The sequence below is a fragment of the Ranitomeya imitator genome, chromosome 2, assembly GCF_032444005.1.
Source record: "Ranitomeya imitator isolate aRanImi1 chromosome 2, aRanImi1.pri, whole genome shotgun sequence".
Taxonomy (NCBI): domain Eukaryota; kingdom Metazoa; phylum Chordata; class Amphibia; order Anura; family Dendrobatidae; genus Ranitomeya; species Ranitomeya imitator.
Genome location: NC_091283.1, coordinates 119,693,024 through 119,712,614, shown reverse-complemented (window position 1 = coordinate 119,712,614; position 19,591 = coordinate 119,693,024).

Genomic DNA, 19,591 nt, shown 5'->3' with positions numbered 1-19,591 from the left:
ACTTATAAACAGAAGGAAGAGACAAAAGCGTTGTCAGGTAACACTCCGAAGGTCAGAATACCAGGAGGATAAATGTACATCTGACAGTGGTCTGGGAGAAACAGCTCAGTTAAGTAGCATGGCAATCACCTGGGATAATGAACACTTGGAAACAGCCGATACCTCCCAGTTTTCGATTGCATAGTCAAGCTGTCAAACAACACACTGACAGCTCAGCATGCCACTGTACCAGATAGGATGGTTAAGCGGTCAATCAAAGTACTGACAACTTCAGTACGCACCTGTACCAGATTGGATGGCCAAACTGTCAGTAACTGCATCCCAGACACACTGAGGGGTGGAACCGTGTCATATAATGTATGAAAAAGTATGCACTTATTATTATAATTATTATTATATAAGATATATAGATAGAGAAGAGACCACACACTATTAGTGCTTAGCTCATAAATAATCAAAGCTAAAAGAATGTTTCAGAAATACATTTATTTTAACGTTTATACCACAGGTTACAAAATCATATAATATGCACAGCACTTCAAATTCATAGAAAGATGCGCATTTTGCTAACTAATCACCTTGACACCCAGTGATCCTGAGATCAGGACTTGGGAACCGGAAGAACAGCGATTTGCGACTCTACCCTGAATAGAACAGAGTTGTGCCTTCAACATATACATTCGGCCACAGCAAGAGCTGAAAACTGCTGATCTCAGACCTGATATTCATGACTTTTTTGTAATTGTTATGTATTTTGTCCATTCCTGTATTTTGCCAGTTTGAAGATTTTTTCTACAATTTTGGAGCGCTGGAGTATCTCACCTTTAAACTGAATGTTTAAAGTGAACCTGACACCAGGTTTGGCCGATAAGAGATACGACCATCACCTTTCAAGGCGGATGTTCAGCATTCTATTGTTAGGTGTCAAGTTCCCACCGCTGCACAGGAGGAATCTTGAACCATGTCCTCTGTGGTCTCCCATTATTCCCCAGCCGCAGAGGAGCCTGCTCTGCAGAGATGTCAGACCCAGCGTCTTGCTCAGGCTGATGCTGAGCATCTTGTTACTACTACCATCCCAGGCTCAGCTATTGTAACCAACATTAATCAGCGCGAGCAGCTGTTCCAGGGACTAAGTCCTGCTTTTTGTCAACTGAGCATGCCCGTGTGACGACCTCTCTTTGGAGATCGGGGGTCACATGCTCAGGTAATGAAGTGGCCCTGATTGGACCACTGGGAAGGTCCCGGAAGGACGCAGCTATAAAAGGTTCGCATGGCCGCTCGGCCATGTTCTAGTATAAATTAAAATCGTGTGTGTGTGGATGTATGTTTGATATCTGGTGAAAGCTCCTAATTATCCCCCTCCCTAGCATTGTTGCATGTGGTCAGGTGTTTGAGCTGACTAGTGCCAGATTGTGCCATCTAGCACTAGGCACTAGAATACTGCGTCAAATAGCAGCGTGCGTCAGTGCGGCGCCATGCACAAATAGTGCGCTTTCCTGGCCCAAGCTTAGGGTGGTTAGTGGTATCCACCAGAGTGGTGCTGACATACATAATGCGGTAAATCTCTTGTTTAGTTTCTCTCTGGCACTGCAGTTGCTAGTGAGTCTAGAGGGATTCTAACCCTGTGTCCTTGGGGCAGGGTCCTGTGACCAAAACACTAGCGTTCAATCTGCGGTATTGCGGCCCTGTGACGCAAGAGGGTTTGCCTCCTATATACCAGGTGAAGTTAGCCCGCGTGTGTTCACGTTATTCCTCCATATACTGTCCGTCATTACTAAGCAGCAGGTGTCATCGCTGCACGGTGAACCCCGGGCTGCGAACACACCTTATATCCTCTTTAATATTATTTGGTGCGTTCCGCCAGCCCTAACATCTATAATGCTGTATATCTGCCCCCAAGCCGACCTGTAAGAGAAGAAAAATAACTTTTATTATACTCACATGCAGGGTGGTCCGGTCCGATAGTCATCACTGGTCTTGGTCCGGCGGCTCTCATCTTCTTACAATCCCCGTCCTCCTGCTTGCTTTGTGTGGATGATGCGTTCCTTCATCATCCACAGTCTCCTTGGTACAGTGCTCCCGCACTGGCGTACTTCTCTGCCCTACCGAGGGCAGAGCAAAGTACTGCAGTGCGCATGTGCCAGGGCTCTTTGACCTTTCCCGGCACCTGCGCACTGCATTACGTTACTCTGCCCTCAACAGGGCAGAGAAGTATGCCTGTGCAGCAGTGCGGTGCTGAGGAGACACATCATCTACATAAAACAAGCAGGAGGGCGGCATTGCAAGAAGAAGGGAGGCGCTGGACCAAGACTAGCAACACCCATCAGAAAGGACCACCCCACAGGTGAGTATAATAAGTTATTTTTTGTCTCTTACAGGTCAGGTTGGGGACTTATATACAGCATTATAGATTGCTCTATATCAGCCCTGAAAGGTGATGGCCGTATCTATTATCGGCCAAACTTGGTGACAGGTTCCCTTTAAAGGATTACTCTCTTGAAATTTTTTATTCCCTATACTTTTGCAAATGTAAGTGTGGCAAAATACTCACCAACACCTTCTTTCCTTGTTTCCAGCACCGCCGGGGTCTTCTTCTGGGTCACATGACTTGTGTGATACAGCAAGTCAGAATACAAGTCACATGACCCAGAAGAGGACCGAAGCAATGCTGACACCAAGGAAAGACAGTGATTGGTATTTTACCGCACTAATACTACATATATATTTACACAGGTTTAGGGAATAAAACATTTCTGGGGGGTCCTTTTTTAAGTGAGTGTTAAAGGTCATGCCAAATTAAAGGGAACCTGTCACCCCCAAAATCGAGGGTGAGCTAAGTCCACCAGCATCAGGGGCTTATCTACAGCATTCTGGAATGCTGTAGATAAGCCCCTGATGTATCCTAAAAGATGAGAAAAAGAGGTTATATTATACTCACCCAGGGGCGGACCGGTCCTGGTCCCGTCCCATGGGTGTCACGGTCCGGTCCGGCGCCTCCCATCTTCATCAGATGACATATTTTTCTGGTCTTCACACTGTGGCTCCGGTGCAGGCGTACTTTGTCTGCCCTGCTGAGGGCAGAGCAAAGTACTGCAGTGCGCAGGCACCGGGTCTCTCTGACCTATCCAGGCGCCTGCGCACTGCGCCTGCCCAGGTGAGTATAATCTAACCTCTTTTTCTCATCTTTTAGGATACATTGGAGGCTTATCTACAGCATTACAGAATGCTGTAGATAAGCCCCTGATGCCGGTGGGCTTAGCTCACCCTCGATTTTGGTGGTGACAGGTTCCCTTTAAGGCCTCATTCAGATGTCCTCTTTTTATGTTTGTGTCTCTTTTATAATTTTCAAGGATAGAACTGGTATCTCTTATAGTCTATGGAGCTATTCACGTGTCTATGTGTTTTTATCATCAAAACAATTATAGTGTTATGTAATTTTTTTAATCTAAGTCATTAATCAAAATCACCCATACAAGTTATTGTGTCCATGAAAACAGTGTGTAATCCATATGCTATCTGGTTTTAATATTGTAATGGTAACGTTATACATTGTGACAGGGAAAAACTCTCAGTGTTCAGTGTGTTCGATGGGGAAGGAGCACTGCAGGACAGTGTGTTTGTTCTGCCACCATTTTGTTTGCTTTCCTGTTTTGCCTGGAGGGCTGTATTTTCTTTACCACACCTGGGTTTATGCTGCCTACAATAAACCCAAGGAACTTCTTAAAACCGCAGTGTACCTGTGTCTACCTCTGTGTGCAGCTGAGTGAGACGCTCTACCACAATGTATACAGCTCTGGCAAAAATTAAGAGACCACTGCAAAATGTTTAGTTTGTCTGATTTTTCTCTTTATAGGTATATTTTTGAGTAAAATGTAAATTGTTCTTTTATTCTATAAACTTCTGACAACGTCTCCGAATTTCCAAGCAATGAATTTTGTATTTTTTTCTGACAAAGAAAATTGGTCAAAGTTAAAAAAAAAACACCCAGTGTTTTCAGACCTCAAATAATGCAAAGAAAACAAGTTCATAATCATTTAGAAACAACAATACTAATGTGTTAACTCAGGAAGAGTTCAGAAATCAATATTTTGTGGAATAACCATGATTTTTAATCACAGCTTTCATGCGTCTTGGCATGCTTGCCACCAGTCTTTCACACTGCTTCTGGAACAAAAATTTAAGCAGTTCTTTGTTTGGTGGCTTGTGACAATCCATCATCCTCTTAATACTTTCTAGAGGTTTTCAATGGGGTTCAGGTCTGGAGATTGGGCTGCCCATGACAGGGTCTTGATGTGGTGATCTCTTAATTTTTGCCAGAGCTGTATATATATATTTTTTGCCATCTAAGAAAATCACTAATGGTTAAAATCGACACACTGACCAAAAATCGATGAAAGTCGATCATTTTGTTCATGCATGAGAGTAAAAAAGGCATGTGGATGAGACCTAAATGAACATTTGCTGAACTTTGCATTGCGTACTGCTATCTTTCCTCGTTGGGATGAGGGGCCGAATTGTATTTGGGCTGGTCGAGTTTGTGTACCAGGGCTGCTTTTTAGCCCCGGTCTGGACTGGTTTCTCTACCACTGGAATGTACACTGAAAATTTGTGATCAAGGCACTAAAAACCTACTGTTGTTGAAAATATTTGATCTGAGAGAATAAAATATCTAAAACATATCCTGTGCTGGAAAAAAAACAACAGATATTCTGAGATCTATCAGGGATTCTTTAGTTTTTAGTCTAAACACTGTAGAGTGAAAGCCTTTTATAAAATAGAAATTAATGAGGCTGTAGAACAATGTAGGCAAGATTAGCTACCCGGGTAAACTTTCTGCAGAAACAAGATTAAGCTACAAATCATCCAGATCAATATGGAGGTCAAAGCATCAGGATGTGCATCAACAAAAGCCCTAGCATTAAAGTCAATGTCAAAACTTTGATAGCACTAATTAACATTGACTTCTGGGAGATTCTGGAATTTGAAGGACACAGACAAGTCTTTTTAGAAAACTTTGCCTAAAGTCTAAAGATCCGATGAACAAAACAAACTAGAAAAAAAATATCCTTAAAGAGTAACCATCTTTCTAATTTCATTTTCTTAACTCAGAAGTAGAAATGAAAAGAAGAAAGTTTGTAATATATCTTATCACAGAAATCTGCTTCTTTCTTCTCCTGGACTGGAAATTTCATCTTATTTCAGTTGTAAAATTTGCTGTGTTTAGTGAATATGGATGTTCACATTATTTAATTAGAAGATGAGAGTTGGTGCTAATAAGATTCAGTGGAGAGGGGAGGGTCTGGAGGTGGACACACATTCTGCTCAAAGGTCTCCTGGAGTCACACTTACACTTTGATTATTTTTATTTTGTACTTCAAAGAGTTATAAACAGTACAGTATTATATATTTTCCATTGTCTTATTTTCTAATTAATCGTGCCATTGAATTACTTAGAGCGTACAATTAGGGTGTAGTGGCGATTAAGTACAGTAACAACATGGGGGCTTATGGCAGCAAATGAGTGTAGTCACCACTTGTAAGTATAACATACAAACAGATACATACATACATATAGGCAAGCACACCTGCACACATACATACAGTCATGGCCAAAAGTGTTGGCACCTTTGATATTGTTCCAGAAAATGAAGTATTTCTCCCAGAAAATTATTGCAATCACACACGTTTATTTCCTTTGTGTGTATTTGAGCAACACAAAAAAACAGAGAAAAAAATGTAAATTGGACATAATTTAAAATTAAACCCCCAAAATGGGCTGGACAATATTGTTGGCACCTTCAACTTAAGATTTGGCTGCACACGCTTTGGAATAAATAACTGCAATCTATCCCTTCCTATAATGCTCAACAAGCTTCTTACACCTCTCAACTGGAATTTTGGACTACTCTTCTTTTGCAAACTTCTTCAGGTCTCTCATATTTGAAGGTTGGCTTTCCCCAAAAGCAATTTTAAGATCTGTCAACAGGTGTTCAATGGGATTTAGATCCGGATTGACTGCTGGCGCCTTCAGGAATCTCCAGTGCTTTGTTTCCATCCATTTCTGGGTGCTTCTTGAAGTATGTTTGAGGTCTTTGGCCAGCTGGAAGATCCATGACCTAGGATGCAATCCCAGCTTTCTGATACTGGTCACTACATTGCGACCCAAAGTTATGTGTAATCTTCAGATTTCATGATATCTTGCACACAATCAAGGTACCCAGTACAAGAAGCAGCAAAGCTACCCGAAAACATCTTTAAACTTCCACCATATTTGACTGTAGGTACTTTGTTCTTTTCTTTGTAGGCTTCATTCCGTATTCGGTAAACATTAAAAAGATGTGCTTTACCAAAAAGCTCTATCTTGGTCCCGTCTGTCCACAAGATGCTTTCACAGAAGGATTTTGGCTTACTCGCGTACATTTTGGCAAACTGCAGTCTAGTTTTTTTATGTCTCTGAGTCAGCATCACCTAGCCATTAGAAATTATAGTTAACAAGCTATAACCCTAAGGCTACTTTCACACTTGCGTTTTTTTGAATCCATCACAATCAAGAGCTTTTTGAAAATGCAGGATCCTGCAAAAAAATTTGCAGGATCCTGCATTTTCCCATAGACTTGTATTAGCGACGGATTGTGACGGATTGCCATCTGTCGCGTCCGTCGTACACTGGATCTGTCGTAAAATAGTGGTCCGTCGTGGAGAGAAAACGTTCAGAGGAACGTTTTTTGTGCACGTCAAAAAATCGGTCAACAACGCATCCTGCGCTGCCCGTCGTCAGCTATCATGGAAGCCTATGGATGCAGGATCCATCGCTGACCGTCACACACTGGAATCCAGAGATGTATCACGTTTTTCCCCTCTGAGCATGCCCGGACGGATTTTCAAGTCCGGGAAAAGGGGTCTCTCTCTTTCTCTCGTCCCCGGACATTTAATTCCCAGGATTTATGTATGACGCATCCGTCATTACACTGGATGCATCACACACGTTATTCCCTATTTTCTTGACGTCCGTCAATACGTCATTTTGCTGCATAACAACGGACAGCAGAAAACGCAAGTGTGAAAGTAGCCTAACAGGTTAACTAAGGTCCAAAACCTTGGTCAATGTTATCTGAGCACACAAATCTCGGAGGGTGCCCAAACTTTTCCATTGGCCCATTTTCCTTTTTGTAATTTTTAAAATGTAAACTACGAAAATATATATTTTTTCCTAAAAAACAAAGGAATGTGTCATCTTTAACTTTAGGCCTTTTAGAGATCATTTCATCTTCAACCTGCTTAACTGCTCACAATAACAATCATTTTGACCAGGGGTGTCCAAACTTTTACATGCCACTGTATAAATGTCAAAGCAGCGTACATGGTGTGTAAGTACACACTCTTCAATATTTAGATATTGAAATTGCAACACCAAGAGAGAAATGTGGAATTATGAAAATCACAGGATCAATGCATTTGTTAATGATATGCTGCGGTACCGCAGCGACCAGTGGGGTACCGCAGGGGTCGGTATTGGGACCTGTTCTCTTCAACATATTCATTAATGATCTGGTAGAAGGTTTACACAGTAAAATATCGATATTTGCAGATGATACAAAACTATGTAAAGCAGTTAATACAAGAGAAGATAGTATTCTGCTACAGATCGATCTGGATAAGTTGGAAACTTGGGCTGAAAGGTGGCAGATGAGGTTTAACAATGATAAATGTAAGGTTATACACATGGGAAGAAGGAATCAATATCACCATTACACACTGAACGGGAAACCACTGGGTAAATCTGACAGGGAGAAGGACTTGGGGATCCTAGTTAATGATAAACTTACCTGGAGCAGCCAGTGCCAGGCAGCAGCTGCCAAGGCAAACAGGATCATGGGGTGCATTAAAAGAGGTCTGGATACACATGATGAGAGCATTATACTGCCTCTGTACAAATCCCTAGTTAGACCGCACATGGAGTACTGTGTCCAGTTTTGGGCACCGGTGCTCAGGAAGGATATAATGGAACTAGAGAGAGTACAAAGGAGGCCAACAAAATTAATAAAGGGATGGGAGAACTACAATACCCAGATAGATTAGCGAAATTAGGATTATTTAGTCTAGAAAAAAGACAACTGAGGGGCGATCTAATAACCATGTATAAGTATATAAGGGGACAATACAAATATCTCGCTGAGGATCTGTTTATACCAAGGAAGGTGACGGGCATAAGAGGGCATTCTTTGCGTCTGGAGGAGAGAAGGTTTTTCCACCAACATAGAAGAGGATTCTTTACTGTTAGGGCGGTGAGAATCTGGAATTGCTTGCCTGAGGAGGTGGTGATGGTGAACTCAGTCGAGGGGTTCAAGAGAGGCCTGGATGTCTTCCTGGAGCAGAACAATATTGTATCATACAATTATTAGGTTCTGTAGAAGGACGTAGATCTGGGGATTTATTATGATGGAATATAGGCTGAACTGGATGGACAAATGTCTTTTTTCGGCCTTACTAACTATGTTACTATGTTACTATGAAGAAAAATTCAAAACATCTTGATTTATTCAGTATTGAGTATGAGCGCCACATGCCGAAATCCCAACATTTACACACCTTGGCTGCTATTTAACCATGACTTTATTAATGATTGTCTAGGGAATGTTCTGTTGGAGCTAATTTACAAATCATCAAGATCTGCTGCTGGCAACTTTCTTTGCAATTGCCAATGACATCCAGATGTGACTGATGGGAGATAAGTCTTGTAAGCCATGCAGGCTGCTCATAGTCACACGAACAACAGGTGGCCTGATATCATAGTGAAAAACAGTGCCTAGGACACTTTGGAGAAATGGCTCTAATGTTGGTTCCACCACCAAATCAATATAATGCCGAGCTGTTAATGTACCTGGAGTGAAGACTAAAGGGTTCTAGCTACTGTATAATATGTCACCGCACGCCATAGTCCTAGGATTAGGACTGGTGTGCAGCTCTCTCGTAAAGACCTATTCATTGCATTGCCCAAGTAATCTCCATACCAATTTCAGCTAACACTGTCTCCATGAGAAAAGCAGGACTCTTCGCTGAAGAGAACAGAGCTGCATTATAGCCTCCATTGCTCAATGCCAACCTCCACTCTCCATCTGGAGACAACATGGGTAACTCCATGAAGAGACCTTCACGAGGGAATGTCACACAGGCCCCTTACCTAAGATTATGGTGTTGGTGGAGCATATTGTACAGTAGCCGGATTATTATAGATTTATTTCCAGGTACACTAACAACTTGGCTTTACATTGATTTGATCATGGAGCAAGTGGTACAGCTATTTCTCCAAAGTGTTCAAGCAGTAATTTTTCAACATGAGAACAACCAGACCACATGTTGCTAGTACTACAGTTAGCTGTCTGCATGGTCTAAATGTGCCATCATGGCCTGCAGCTTCTCAGGACTTGTCTCCCATCAAGCACATCTGGGACATCATTGGTCACCAACTGTAAAGGGAGCTGCTATTATTATTATTATTTATTGTTATAGCGCCATGTATTCCATGGCGCTTTACATGTGAGGAGGGGTATACATAATAAACACAAGAACAATAATCTTAAACAATACAAGCCATAACTGGTACAGGAAGAGAGAGGACCCTGCCCGCAAAGGCTCACAATCTACAAGGGATGGGTGAGAATACAGTAGGCGAGGCTATCAGTGTATCTTGATGATTTGCCCAAGTGCATTCAGTGTGGAGGAATGTTCCTCAGAAGACCATTAATAGCCTCATTGATAGCAGCCAAGGCGTGTCGTTGCGGTGATTTCTGCATGTGGTGCTCATATTCAATACTGAATAAACTGAGATATTTTGAAAATGTTGTCTCCATTTTTCATAATTTGCATATCAGTAACACGTCTATCAATCCTGTGATTTTCATCATTCCATTACTTTTTCTTCTTGTTGTGCAATGTCAGTTTTGAGTGTATAAATATTGATGATGCTCATGAAAAAAGACCATATGCACACAGCTTTTCTACTTCCATTAACGCCTTTGACATGGAGATAAAGCACACAGTTGAGATTCTACAAATCTGTACAACATGCAGTAGTAATTTGCCCTTTTCATTTTGTCAGAATTTGAATCACTGTCCATTTATTTTAGTCCTTTAAGTTCACTGATCTTAATAAGTTGTCAAAAGGCCATGAATGAATTCAAGATTTTTCTTGATGCTATTTTCTGCTTGCATTTAACCTTTTGGATTTTTGTCTACCTTTATGATTCTGACAGTATAACTTTTAATGTTTTAATCTGATATATGTACTGCTTCAAAGAAAAATTGAACTTTACATTTTTCAATAACTTTTCACTTTTAATGGTTTGAGTATTTTGGGAGATTGTGTTATTATACACATAACAGTGATCTCTAGCCAAGGTCATTTGAAAGTGATTGGAATTATATCATTGTTTGAATTTGGAAATCTAGGTATTCTACGATGCATAATCTTTACCCAGTTTAAAATTATTGCAATATATATATTAATGAATCTATAACTTGGCTGTCTAAAATTGCAGTAGTACCATACATTAAATTCATCATATTTAAGCTTAAATACTATAACTAATTTTTAGGAAATGCTAAAAAATTGTAAATGATGTATAAGAAAACTAAAAAAACTATTTTTTGATGCTTTACAATGTAATAAAGTTTACAATGGTTATTAATACTATTACCAATATTTTTCAATATAGTGTTATGCATATATAGCAAATCCCTAAAATAATTTTATATGAATATTTGTTCAGGATGAATCCAATAAATTTGCAAGATAGCAGTAGGCAAATACATTTCTCTGTAAAATTTTCTGTCGTCAGTTACATTCTTATAGGGGTTGTCCATCACTGGACAACTCCTTTTTAAATGCTAGAGTCCCCCTAAATAGGATAAAAAAGTATATAATTACCTCTCAGACTGGTGTTGACGCTGAACCAAATGTGGAATAAAACGCAATGAAAAAGTCGTAAATAAAATTGGTATCGCTGGAAACCACATCTTGTCCCACAAAAAAGAAGCTGCCAACCAGCTCCATTCATAAAAAAGTTATAACTCTCAGAATGGAGCATTGCAAAAACAATTCTTTTTTATACATAATTATTTTTATTGTGTAAAAGCAACAAAACATAAAAACAAGACATAAATGTGGTATCGCTGTAATCATACTGACCCAAAGAATAAAGCTACCTCATCAATTTTAACACACAGTAAACAGGGTAAAGATAAAAAATCAGAAAAGAAAGTTATCAAAAATTGTATGTGCGGGAAAATAGCAACAAAAAAGTCAACTCGTCCCACAAAAAAACAAGCCCTCACATGACTGTCGACAGAAATATAAAAAAATTATAGCTCTCAAAATATGGCAATACAAAAGTTTGTTTTTGCAAATAGAAATCAATTTTTTGTGTGTGATAGCAGCCAAACATAAAACGCAATATAAATCTGGAATCGTTGTGATCCCAAAGAATAAAGTCATCTAATCACTTATACTACAAGAGGAAAGGTGTAAAAAATAAATAAAACCAATTCTTCACCTGCTGTTATCTTGTTCATTCTACCTCCCAAAGATCGCAGTAAGGCTCAGCTTACTGTCATACTGCGCTCTGCGTTGAACGCTTACACCAAGGTTTCCGTGTAAATCTCTGAAATACATGATTCAGACAGAACCCCTGGCAGAACATTCCTTATAATGAGGCAGATGGAGGCACTGTGGATGCTGTCTGACCTGTGAACTGGCGGTGTCCATCTTTTTAAGCGTGAATAAAAGCGCAATCTGGCACAGTTTTGTGCACCTCTCAAAAGAAGGACAACACTGAACAGAGGCCAGATAGAGTACAGTGTAACACTGCTGCCTCACCAAAGTGAATGAATCCATTGGGGGTTTCTTCTGAATCATGCCATTTGGAGATTTAGGTGGAAACCCCCATGTAAGTGCTCAGTGTAGTGGGAAAAATTGGTCTTCACTCAGCAAAAAGTAGCCAAGGTGTCGGGGAAGTAGGCTGTTAGCCTATGTCCTTACAAAAAATATCCACCTCTTTCTCAAGGTATAAGGGAATGCAATTGAAGAATTATTATATTTCAGGGTGAATTGTAGCTCATATAAAGCAGGTGCTTGGTGGCGCAAAATATCAGTATGCCAAAAAATCCCTGCAGCGCCACCAACAAACCTCCACAAATGGTTTGTATATATATATAAACTCTAAAACGTCGTGTACACCTAAGTGAATACAGGTACGCGCTGGGTGATAGCAATAAAAACGCTACTAGGTGACCTGTGTAACACAATGGGCTGATACAACAAAAAGTGATATGCTGTAAGGACAAGCCAGATAAATATCATTATAACATGAATAACAGCCCGCTAGAAGATAAAGTGCAAAAGATATGTATACGTCTTCCTACCTCCAGTGCTAGGTCCTTGATAGACAGAAGGGCTGAAGTGTTGCTGATGTAGCTCCAGAAAGTCTCCAAATATGCTCCCAATAGGCAGGTGAAAAGTCCACAACAAGTGGCTGCTCCGGCCGGTAGCAGCCACCTTAAGCCGATCTCCGGGTGGGAGCGTGGTCCTGTAAAGCCGAACGCCGCCGCATGGAGTGAGAGCGGTGCGCAGGACCTGCGTGACGTAACCAGTCACGTGACCGCTTAGCCGAACCAGAGAGTAGATTGATCTCACTGCACTCCATACTTTCTTTCACTCTCGGGTTCGGGTAAGCGGTCACGTGAAAAAATGAAACCCAAAAATGAAACCTTCTGAACTCCAAAGAGACACTTTGACCCCTTCACAAACAAGGAATTCGCACGAAGGACCTGGAAGACCATTCTGACCTGCTTCACATGAGACTCCCAATCATCCGAAAAGACCAAAATGTCATCCAAATATACAATCATGAATCTATCCAGGTACTCTCGGAAGATGTCATGCATAAAGGACTGAAACACAGATGGAGCATTAGAAAGCCCGAATGGCATAACCAGGTACTCAAAATGGCCCTCGGGCGTATTAAATGCCGTTTTCCATTCATCACCCTGTTTAATTCGCACAAGATTATACGCACCACAAAGATCTATCTTGGTGAACCAACTAGCCCCCTTAATCCGAGCAAACAAATCAGACAGCAGCGGCAAAGGATACTGAAATTTAACTGTGATTTTATTAAGAAGGCGGTAATCAATACAAGGTCTCAAAGAACCATCCTTCTTGGCCACAAAAAAGAACCCTGCTCCCAATGGTGACGACGACGGACGAATATGACCCTTCTCCAAGGATTCCTTTATATAACTCCGCATAGCGGCATGCTCTGGTACACATAAATTAAACCAGGAAACTTAGGAAACTTACTACCAGGAATCAAATTAATAGCACAGTCACAATCCCTATGAGGAGGTAGGGCACCAGATTTGGGCTCTTCAAATACATCCCGGTAATCTGATAAAAACTCAGGGACTTCAGAAGGAGTGGAAGGCGAAATTGACAGCAATGGAACATCACCATGTACTCCCTGACAACCCCAGCTGGACACAGACATAGATTTCCAATCCAACACTGGATTATGGACCTGTAGCCATGGCAACCCCAAAACAACCACATCATGCAGATTATGCAACACCAAAGAGCGAATATCCTCCTGATGTGCAGGAGCCATGCACATGGTCAATTGAGTCCAGTACTGAGGCTTATTCTTGGCCAAAGGCGTAGCATCAATTCCTCTCAATGGAATAGGATACTGCAAGGGCTCCAAGAAAAAACCACAGCGCCTGGCAAACTCCAAGTCCATCAAATTCAGGGCAGCGCCTGAATCCACAAATGCCATGACAGAATAGGACGACAGAGAGCAAATCAGAGTAACGGACAAAAGAAATTCACACTGTACCGTACCAATGGTGGCAGACCTAGCGAACCGCTTAGTGCGCTTAGGACAATCGGAGATAGCATGAGTGGATTCACCACAGTAAAAACACAGCCCATTCCGACGTCTGTGTTCTTGCCGTTCAGCTCTGGTCAAAGTCCTATCACACTGCATAGACTCAGGCCTATGCTCAGAGAATACCGCCAGATGGTGCACAGCATTGCGCTCACGCATGCGCCGATCGATCTGAATGACCAAAGACATAGACTCATTCAGACCAGAAGGCGTGGGAAATCCCACCATGACATCCTTAAGGGCTTCAGAAAGACCCTTTCTGAAAATTGCCGCCAGGGCACATTCATTCCACTGAGTAAGAACAGACCACTTTCTAAACTTCTGACAGTACACCTCCGCTTCATCCTGACCCTGACACAAAGCCAGCAAGATTTTCTCTGCCTGATCCTCTGAATTTGGTTCATCATAAAGCAATCCAAGCACCAGAAAAAAACGCATCAACATCACGCAATGCAGGATCTCCTGGCGCAAGGGAAAATGCCCAGTCTTGAGGGTCACCACGCAACAAAGAAATAATGATTTTTACCTGTTCAACGGGGTCACCAGAGGAGCGGGGTTTCAAAGCTAGAAACAGTTTACAATTATTTTTGAAATTCAAGAACCTAGATCTATCCCCAGAAAATAAGTCAGGAATAGGAATTCTAGGCTCTAACATAGGATTCTGAACCACAAAATCTTGAATGTTTTGTACCCTTGCAGTGAGATGATCCACACAAGAGGATGACCTTGAATGTCCATATCTACACCTGTGTCCTGAACCACCCAAAGGTCTAGGGGAAAAGAAAGACAAAACACAGTGCAAAGAAAAAAAAATGGTCTCAGAACTTCTCTTATCCCTCTATTGAGATGCATTAATACTTTGGGCCAGCTGTACTGTTATGACCTGGTGGTTAGGAGCACCCGGAATGACCTGATAGTTAAACCTCATACAGGACGAGCTCTGGGATGTGGGAGCTCTGCTGACCGCAATCCCAAATCCTATCACACACACTAGAAATAGCCGTGGCGCGCTCCTGACCAGACCTAGGTGCCTCGTCACAGCCTAAGAGCTATCTAGCCCTAGAGATAGAAAATAAAGCCTACCTTGCCTCAGAGAAATTCCCCAAAGGTAAAGGAAGCCCCCCACATATATTGACTGTGAGTAAGATGAAAGTTACAAACGTAGAAATGAAACAGGTTTCAGCAAAGGGAGGCCAGACTTACTAAATAGACAGAGGATAGGAAAGGTAACTTTGCGATCAGCACAAAAACCTACAAAAGACCACGCAGAGTGTGCAAAAAAGACCTCCGCACCGACTCACGGTGCGGAGGAGCCACTCTGCATCCCAGAGCTTCCAGCTAGCAAGACAAAATCATGATAACCAGCCGGACAAGAAAACAGTGAACAAATAATGACTATCAGGAACTTAGCTTCTGCAGGAGAAGGCAGGTCACCAGAGAGATCCAGGAGCGAACTGAACTAATGCAAAAACATTGACAGCTGGCATGGAGTAACGATCTGAGAGGAGTTAAATAGAGCAGCCAACCTAAGGATAAACCACGTCACCTGTGTAAGGAACCTCAGAAGCAGCAGCTTCACTCATAGCCACCAGAGGGAGCCCATAGACAGAACTCGCCGAAGTACCATTCACGACCACAGGAGGGAGTTCGACAACAGAATTCACAACAACTGATGGGGCAGAGTGCTGGACACTGATGGGGCAGAGTGCTGGACACTGATGGGGCAGAGTGCTGGACACTGATGGGGCAGGATTGGACAGAGATGGGGCAGAGTGCTGGACAGAGATGGGGCAGAGTGCTGGACAGAGATGGGGCAGAGTGCTGGACAGAGATGGGGCAGAGAGCTGGACAGAGATGGGGCAGAGTGCTGGACAGAGATGGGGCAGAGTGCTGGACAGAGATGAGGCAGGTTTGGAAACAGATGGGGCAGAGTGCTGGACACAGATGGGGCAGGATTGGACACAGACGGGGCAGAGTACTGGACACAGATGGGGCAGGATTGGACACAGATGGGGCAGAGTGCTGGACACAGATGGGGCAGGATTGGACACAGATGGGGCAGGATTGGACACTGATGGGGCAGAGTGCTGGACACCGATGGGGCAGGATTGGACACAGATGGGGCAGGATTGGACACTGATGGGGCAGAGTGCTGGACACAGATGGGGCAGAGTGCTGGACACAGATGGGGCAGGATTGGACTCAGATGGGGCAGAGTGCTGGACACAGATGGGGCAGGATTGGACACAGATGGGGCAGAGTGCTGGACACAGATGGGGCAGAGTGCTGAACACAGATGGGGCAGAGTGCTGGACACAGATGGGGCAGAGTGCTGGACACAGATGGGGCAGAGTGCTGGACACAGATGGGGCAGAGTGCTGGACACAGATGGGGCAGAGTGCTGGACACAGATGGGGCAGGATTGGACACAGATGAGGCAGAGTGCTGGACACAGATGGGGCAGAGTGCTGGACACAGATGGGGCAGGATTGGACACAGATGGGGCAGAGTGCTGGACACAGATGGGGCAGGATTGGACACAGATGGGGCAGAGTGCTGGACACAGATGGGGCAGGATTGGACACAAATGGGGCAGAGTGCTGGACACAGATGGGGCAGAGTGCTGGACACAGATGGGGCAGAGTGCTGGACACAGATGGGGCAGAGTGCTGGACACAGATGGGGCAGGATTGGACACAGATGAGGCAGAGTGCTGGACACAGATGGGGCAGAGTGCTGGACACAGATGGGGCAGGATTGGACACAGATGGGGCAGAGTGCTGGACACAGATGGGGCAGGATTGGACACAGATGGGGCAGAGTGCTGGACACAGATGGGGCAGGATTGGACACAGATGGGGCAGAGTGCTGGACACAGATGGGGCAGAGTGCTGGACACAGATGGGGCAGGATTGGAAACAGATGGGGCAGAATGGAGACAGATGGGGCAAGATTGGAGACAGATGGAGCAGGATGGATACGATGGAGACAGATGGGGCAGGATGGGGAGATCATATGGGGCAGAATGGATACTCATGAGGGCAGGATGGGAGAACATATGGCTGGAGCCTGGAATGAGACACACGGGGGCTAGGATGGCGAATATTACCATAGGGGCTAATTAAGGGATATTATTATTGCAGTGATGTATTTATTTTATTTTTTGAGTATACTGTTTTAAATGGGGGGGCGGTCCTGTTACTGTGTAGAGTGATACTATGTTGCCTTCTTCATGTGGTGTAATGTAGAAGTTGGGAAAATTAAGTAATGTGTTCTACAAGTGGAACTCGAGATAACTGTTTTATTTCCTGCAGAGATGAGTCCTGGCTGGATGAAGTTATGGCGGTCTGTGCTGGATGAAAGATGAAGGACTTCACCTAGAGACGTCACTGGTGAGTCAGTGTTACCTATACACTGACACTATACACTGTATACTATATACAGAGGTCCTGTGTACAATGTCACCAGTGATCACTGTATTACCTATACATTATATACAGAGCTCCTGTGTGTAATGTCACTGGTGATCACTGTATTACCTGTACACAGACACTGCTTACTAATTACAGATCTCCTGTGCATAATTGCACTGATGGTGATAGTATTGTGGGTTTTTTTTTATTACTGATCAGTATTGTAGTATTCAGTCATTTGTGGTAATATGCAGTCTGGTCATGGTGTAGCGGTATTTGTTCCTTGTATTTTATATTATTCGATCACTGTGGTGGTAATATGTCATCTGGTTATAGTGCTGTGGTATTTGTTCCTTGCATGTAGTATTATAGGTCATTTTAAAAATTGAAAAATAAATAAAAATATACCTAAATTGTATTGCATATTTTAACAAATATTTAGTAGGTTACAGTACAGTAGGGCCCGGCTAAAAGTGTCTACCGTGTTATGGTGGCGGCTTAAAAAATCTTTTGGCCAAAACAAAAGCTGCCGGCTATATGTGTGATCTGGTGATGGGAACTGTTAATGTGTGATAGGTGAGAAGTGGAGATTTTCCAAGAGAGAGCGGTGGGACTGTGGACAGTTCGTGGGGTGGAGCCTGGAGGCGGGGCTGGGGTGGAGCCTGGGCGGAGTTTCAAGGGGGCCCCGAAAATTTTGCCAGTATGGGGCCCCAAAATTTCTAGTGGCAGCCCTGATTATGCTTAAACCTTTTTTCCTCCAAATGCAGAGGATGCCCCCTTGTCCCTGTTTCAGGTCTATGATTAAAAAGATCATCAGAAAGGTCTTTGTACTGTCCCCTCATATATTTATACATTAAAATAAGATCACCCCTTAGTCTTCGTTTTTCCAAACTAAATAGCCCCAAGTGTAATAACCTATCTTGGTATTGCAGACCCCCCAGTCCTCTAATAGCCTTGGTCGCTCTTCTCTGCACCCGCTCTAGTTCAGCTATGTCTTTCTTAAATTCATGAATTGCTGTTTTTTGTTCATTCTGCCTCCCAAAAATTGTAATAAAAAGCGATCAAAAAATGTCATGTGCCTGAAAATGGTACCAATAAAAACGTCAACTCGTCCTGCAAAAAACAAGACCTCATATGACTCTGTGGGCCAAAATATGGAAAAATTATAGCTCTCAAAATGTGGTGATGCAAAAACTATTTTTTGCAATAAAAAGCGTCTTTTAGTGTGTGACAGCTGCCAAAAAAACCCCGCTATAAAACCCACTGTAAATAGTTAATTAAAGTCCCTTCATTACCCCCTTAGGCCTGTCCCACACGTCCAGATAATTCCGGTACCGGAAAAATCGGTACCGGAGTTATCCGTGTCCGTGTGCTCACGTGGCACATCAGTGTGGCACATGTGCGGCAGCCGTGTGCCGTCCGTGTGCCGACTGGGTACCACACGCACTGTGCAGGAGACAGCGCTAGAGTTAAGCGCTGTCCCCTACTTTGGGTGCTGAATCCAGAATGCATTCCTTCTTCCCAGCAGCATTCGCTGGAGAGAAGGAATGAAAAATCTTTTTTTTTTAAATTTTTTGTTGTTAAAATAAAGTTCCCGATAATCTCCCCCCTCCCTCCCCCTGTGTGCCCGGCCGCTGGCATTAAAATACTTACCCAGCTCCCTCGGCGCTTCCATCCTCTCAGCGTCGCAGATCTTCCTGTATGAGCGGTCACGTGGTGCCGCTTATTACAGTGATGAATATGCGGCTCCACCCCTATGGGAGGTGGAGCCGCATATTCATCACTGTAATGTGCGGCACGTGACCGCTCATACAGGAAGAGCTGCGATGCTGAGAGGATGGAAGCGCCGAGGGAGCTGGGTAAGTATTTTAATGCCAGCGGGCGGGCGCACAGGGGGAGGTAGGGGGGAGATTACCGGGAACTTTATTTTAACAACAAAAAAAAAAGATTTTTCATTCCTTCTCTCCAGCGAACGCTGCTGGAGAGAAGAAATGAATGGGGCTTCAGCACCACAAGCTGGGCGGATAGCGCTTACAGTAGCGCTGTCTCCTGCACGTCACACGGACGGCACACGGACAGCATCCATGTGCGGTACATGTTTTACACGGACCCATTGACTTTAATGGGTCCGTGTGATCCGTGCGTTCCCACAAACACTGACGTGTCTCCGTGTTTTTCAAACGGACACACGGTCCGTGAAAACACGCTGACATGTGCAGAGACACATTGATTTTAATG